Here is a 6,154-nt window from a genome sequence, read left to right as displayed (position 1 = left end):
AAGAGATTTCCTGGGACCAAGAGAGTGTCGAGGATCCTAAAAGAAACAATAAATCAAGGAATAAGTAAACTGCAGGACTTTGTAAATTTTAATATTATCAAAAGATAATTCTTAGGCTTCTAATATATTCAGTTCTACCAGTTGCTATGTATAGAGGTATATGTGAGCAGTAATAATGCCAAGACTTTCATTTTAGCCCACTGGTTACCATCTCCACTTCCATAATTCTATATAGATGATGGCCGTATCTTTCAGTCATGAGTTAACAGCTGTGGCTGACACCTGTAATCCCAGGACTTAGAAGTCTGAGGCAGAACAAGCGCCACGAGTTCAGGGCCAGCCTGGGCTACACTACAGCCTACTTGTATTAATCAGGGTTTTCCAGAGGAGCAGAACTAGTAGAATGGGGGGAAAAAAAGTGTGTGTGTGTGTGTGTGTGTGTGTGTGTGTGTGTGTGTGTGTGTGTGCATATATATATGTATATATGTGCATATATGTGTGTATGCATATATATATGTGTGTGTGCGCGCGCGCGCGCGCTTATATATACAGAGAGGGAAAGGGATTTATCAGAGTGGCTCACAGGCTGTGGTCCAACTAGTCAGCAATGGCTGTCCACCAATGTAAGGTCCAGTAGCTGTTCAGTCCACGTGGCTGGATGTCTCAGCTGGCCTTCAGTGTACTGGGGAATCCTGAAGAAAGCTCTGATGCCAGTGAGAGCGAGGAGCCTCCTCCATCTCCTTTATGTGGCTGCCATCAGAAGGTGTGGCCAGAGTTAGGGTAGTACTTCCCACTTCAATGATTTCATTGAAGAAAAATCCCTTACAGCTGTACCCAGCTGCCTGGGTTTTAGTTAACTCCAGATGTAGTCAAGCTGACAGTCAGGAATAGCCGTGACACCACCGTTCAGTTTGGCTTGTCTTATGGTTTTGTCTTTGTTGTTCTGAGTGACAGGGTCAACTCTAGACTGAGCTGTCCTGGACCTAATGGCAGTCTGGATGTGTCAGCCTTCTGGATGCTGGGGTTACAAGCCTCAGCCACCATGGCCACTTTTCATTTATTACTGTTTTTAGTTACCATGTAAGATAATGAGTTTCATAGTAACATTTTCCTTTTATCTTTTTATTGTGACATTTCATACATACATTTATATCACACGTTTTTCACACGCTCCCTTTCCCCCAAACAGCTCCCATTGGCTTTCATGTCACCTATATTCATTTACTCTCTTGTTTCTCCTTAAAAATTTTTTTTCAAGACAGTTTCTTTGTGTAGCTCTTTCTGTCCTGGAACTCACTCTGTAGACCAAGCTGACCTCAAACTCACAGAGATCCACCAGCCTCTGCCTCCCGAGTGCTGGGATTAAAAACCTGTGCCAGGGGACTGGAGAGACGGCTCAGAGGTTAAGAGCACTGGCTGCTCTTCCAGAGGTCCTGAGTTCAATTCCCAGCAACCACATGGTGGCTCACAACCATCTGTAATGAGATCTGGCGCCCTCTTCTGGCCTGCAGTCATACATGCTGCATGCATAATAAATCTTAAAAAAATTTTTTTTTTTTTAAAACCTGTGCCGCCGGCAGCTGTGGCCCACACCTTTAATCCCAGCACTCAGGAGGCAGAGCCAGGTGGATCTCTGTGAGTTCGAGGCCAGCCTGGTCTACAGAGCAAGATCTAGGACAGGCACCAAAACTACACAGAGAAACCCTGTCTCGGAAAAAAAAAAATAATAATAATAATTTAAAAAAAAAAAAGGCGAATAATATTAGGACCTAATAGAATGCCCTTTTCAAGTATTTTCCATTTTAGCTTCTTTTCCCCTCAGAAACTGAATTAGTTTACCACAAAGAGGCATTTAAAAATATAACCAATTTAGAGCCTGGTGTGGTGGCTCATGCTTTTAACCCCAGCACCCAGGAGGCAGAGACAGGTGGATCTTTTGAGTTTGAGGAGTTCCAGGACAGCCAGAGCTGTTACACAGAGAAAGCCTGTAACCAACAACCAAAACAAACAAACAAAACTATTGCCAGGGGGTTAGCGCCACTCATCCCAGCACTCAGGAGGCAGAGATGGGCAGATGTCTGAACCTGAGGCAGCCTGGGCTACATATCAAGTTCCGGCCGCAGGGTTAGAGTTACATTGTGGCGGGGCACAGTAGCCATTTGCCTTCATTCCCAGCTCTCCTCTGGTAGGGGGAATCTAAGTTCAAGGCCAGCTTGGTCTAAGTGAGCTCCAGGACAGCCAGGGCTACCTAGAGAAACCCTGTCTCAAGAATTACATTGTTGCCCCTGCTCCGGGGTCATGATGGGCAGCAAGATGGCTTCGGCCACCAGGGTCGTGCAGGTGGTGAAGCCACCTTCTCCATTAATAAGGTTCCCTGACAGAGGAGACTCCTAAACTCAGTGGGTGTAAGAAACTGGCTGACGTGGACCTGGATATGTAGACCAGATGGCTTTGAGCTCCCAGAGTTCCTCACCCCTCACAGTGCTGGGGTTAAGTGTATACCACCACACCCAGCTAGTAATAAACTTTTCATTATCCCTGTTTAAAAAAAAGAATTACATTGTGAGACCCTGTCTCAAATATATATTTCATATACATATATAGTGTTTATCAAAACACTTAGACCTCCTCTCCTACTCTTCAAAGAAAAATATTAAAAGCCATCTTGCAAAACTCCTTATTTAAGGTTCTGTATACTGTGGATTATTCAGTCTTCAGCTTCTAAAAAGTAGTGGATCAATTAAAACTTCTTAATAATTACTGGGGCTACAGAGATGTCTCAAAGCTTCTGGCTTCCTTGGGTACTGCACAATCGTGCACACACTCATGCAGACAACACACCTTACACATACAATAAAAAAATAATTACTAAGACTCATTAGGGTTGGGGGGGGGGTGAGACAGGGTTTCTTTCTCTGTAGCCCTGGCTGTCCTAGAACTCATTTTACAGACCAGGCTGGCCTCCAACTCAGGTTTTCTTTTTAAAGTAATAATTGTATAGCTCTTGAACAGAACACCCAAAAGACTATTGATTTACCTTTTCCTTGACTTTCCAAGCCACTGGTAGAAGTATAGAAACAAGCCGTGTGGTAGTGCACACCTGTAATCCTAGCATCTGGGAGCCTAAAGCAGATGGATCAAGAGTTCTAAGCCATCCTTGGCTACGTAATTCCAAGACAACCTGGGCTATATGAGATCCTATCTAAAAAAGGGGGAAAAAAGGACACAACTTGACACCAAATTGGTGTTTCAAACTTTGGTCATAAGGAAACCCAAAGAATATGATACAGGTTGGAGAGATGATAAAGGGACCAAGCCCTTATTGCACAAGTGTAAAGACCAGAGTTGGATCTCTAGAACCACATAAAAGCTGGATGCAGTAGCCTGAGTCTGTCATTCCAGCAGCTGAGGAGAGAGGAGCGGTAGACAGGGAAATCCCAGAAGACCGAGGGCCAGCCAGCCTGACATACTGGAGAGCCAAAGACCCTGTCTCAGACAAGGTTGAAAACTGAAGGTCAGTGTTCAAGATTGTCCTCTGACCCTCCCGTGTGTGTACACATAAATCTCTTCCTAGGCCAGTCTTACCAACAGGGTGAGCAATGTCAACTAGACTCTGTAGCCTCAACTCTGTCCTGGCTGGAGGAACGGGCATCTACTCAGTCTATTATGTATTCCGGAAAGGCCCTGTACAAGAGGAAGTACTCAGCAGCTAAATCCAAGGCTGACTGGAGAAAACAGACTTCTGTAAGTAAACCGCATCCCAGCATCATTCCTCTCCCCTCACATTTAAGAGATCCAGCTGTGCGGCTCAAACTCACCTCCACCTCTCCATCCTCCTGCCCTAGCTTCCCAAGCAGATGTGGCTCCCCGACCAGTGCCTGGTTTAGCTACAATTTTAATAATAAACACCAAGTCATGTGCATATATTCCTAACAATACTATGAAGCAGTAACCATTATCCCCATTTTACAGATTAAGGCAAAAAATAGGCTAAATAGTCTAAATGGTCCAGACAAGATTAAAAGCCAATTTAAAAAAAAAAATTGGAGCTGGGCAGTGGTGGCGCACGCCTTTAATCCCAGCACTCGGGAGGCAGAGCCAGGCGGATCTCTGTGAGTTCGAGGCCAGCCTGGACTACCAAGTGAGCTCCAGGAAAGGCGCAAAGCTACACAGAGAAACCCTGTCTCGAAAAACCAAAAAAAAAAAAAAAAAAAAAAAAAAAAAAATTGGGGTGTGTGTGTGTGGTGGAGGACTGGTCTCATGTAGCCCAGGCTGGCCTCAACCTTTACATAGTCAAGGAAGACCTTGAACTGAACCTCTGACCTCCACTTCCCAAGTGCTGGCATTGCAAGCTGTCACCGTCATGCCTGGTTTTAAGAGCACTGAGAGTCGAACCCAGACCTTCACGTGTGTTTCCAAAACACAACAACTAACCTCTATTCCCAGCCCCAAATCTGTTCTTAGTCAGGCAGTGTCTCCTATGTGGGGATGATTTCAGAATTTCCTAGTCCTTGTAAAGTTACTACCCCAATTAATCCTGATTTATTCGTCCTAATTCTCATTGATTATATGCAAATTCTCAAGACAGTTTATTTTTTCTTTATTTCTATTTTATGTGTATGGGTATTTTGCGTGCAGGTACGTCTTTGCACCACATGCATGCAATGCCCCCAGAGCCCAGAAGAGGGCTTAAAATTCCCCAGGAGTTGGAGATACAGACAGAAGTGCTGTAGGTGCTGGCAATTAAACCCCTGCCCTCTGAAACAGCAGTTAGTGCTCTTAACTGATGAGATGTATCTCCAGCCCAGATATTATTTTATTTACTTACTTGTGTATGTGCTCCGTACTCTGTGGGTCTGTTCTCTTCCACCTTTCCGTGGGTTTCAAGGATGGAACTCAGGTGCCAGGAACAAGCTCCTGCACCAGCTGACCGGTCTGGCCAGCCCAATCATGAATTTAAAGTACCTTTCAGAATATTTAAATTTCTCAACGCTTTCTATAAAACGCAGCCAATTAAATCAAGTAAGCGTTAGCCAGATGTGATGGTGCACAGCTGTAAGCCCGATACTCTGGAGGGCTGGCAGCAAGTTTGAGATGAGCTTGGACCTCCAGAGAGCCTGCTTTAAAAACAAAGACAGGCTGGAGAGGTGGCTCAGTGGTTAAGAGCACTAGCTGCTCTTCCAGAGGACCCGGGTTCAATTCCCAGCAGCCATATGGCAGCTCACAACTGTCTGTAATTCCAGTTCCAGGGGATCTGACATCTTTACATCAACGCACATAAAATAAATTTAAATAAGTTATTTAAAAACAAAAACAACCCTGCAGGTGATCTAAGTAGTCCAGGTTCAAGTTTGTTGAGTTCTTATGTAGAACTAAGAGATGGTAAACCATTTCTTTAACAAAATATTGGTTTTACAGTATATTCTACTTTCAAAGAGTGTGAGGTTTTGTTTGTTTTGAGACAGGCTCTCAATATCTAGCCCAGCCTGGTTCTAAATTTGCTAGGTTCAGAGGCAAGTGTGTCTCTAAGAGTTCGAGGTCAGCCTGGTCTACAAAGTAAGACCTGTCTCAAAAACACAAGGCTGGGCTTGGTAGCCTATGTCTTTAATTCCAGCACTCAGGAGGCAGAGCCAGGTGGATCTCTAATTGAGTTTGAAGCCAGCCAGGACTACAGTAAGAGTCCTTGTCTCAGACAAAACAAAAACCCTCACACGATTCTGCATTGCTGTTTTGCTGAGGGTGGCTTTGAACTCTTGATCCTGTCTCCACCTCTCAAATGCTGGTTTGCAGGATGAAACCCAGGACTTCTTGTTTACTAACCAATCACTCTACCAGCTGAGCTACATTCCCACGCTGACTCTAAAAGGGGTGAATTTTAGAATATCTGAGAAGAGCTGGGCGGTGGTGGTGCACTTTTAACCCCAGCACTCGGGAGGCAGAGGCAGGCAGATCTCTGTGAGTTCAAGGCCAGCCTGGGCTACAGAGTGAGTGCTGGGCTACAGAGGCAGTGCTGCTATACGGAGAAACCCTGTCTCGAAACACGGCCCCACGCCAAAACAAAACAAAAAAAAAAAAGAATATCTGAGAAGTGCCAAAAATACCAGGCAAAGCGAACTGTGTGCTTAAGCTCTGTGTGTAACTCTGGCCGTCCTGG

This window comes from Peromyscus leucopus, chromosome 18 (assembly GCF_004664715.2).
Source record: "Peromyscus leucopus breed LL Stock chromosome 18, UCI_PerLeu_2.1, whole genome shotgun sequence".
NCBI classification, from domain to species: Eukaryota; Metazoa; Chordata; class Mammalia; order Rodentia; family Cricetidae; genus Peromyscus; species Peromyscus leucopus.
Note: the sequence above shows the minus strand (reverse complement) of the source record.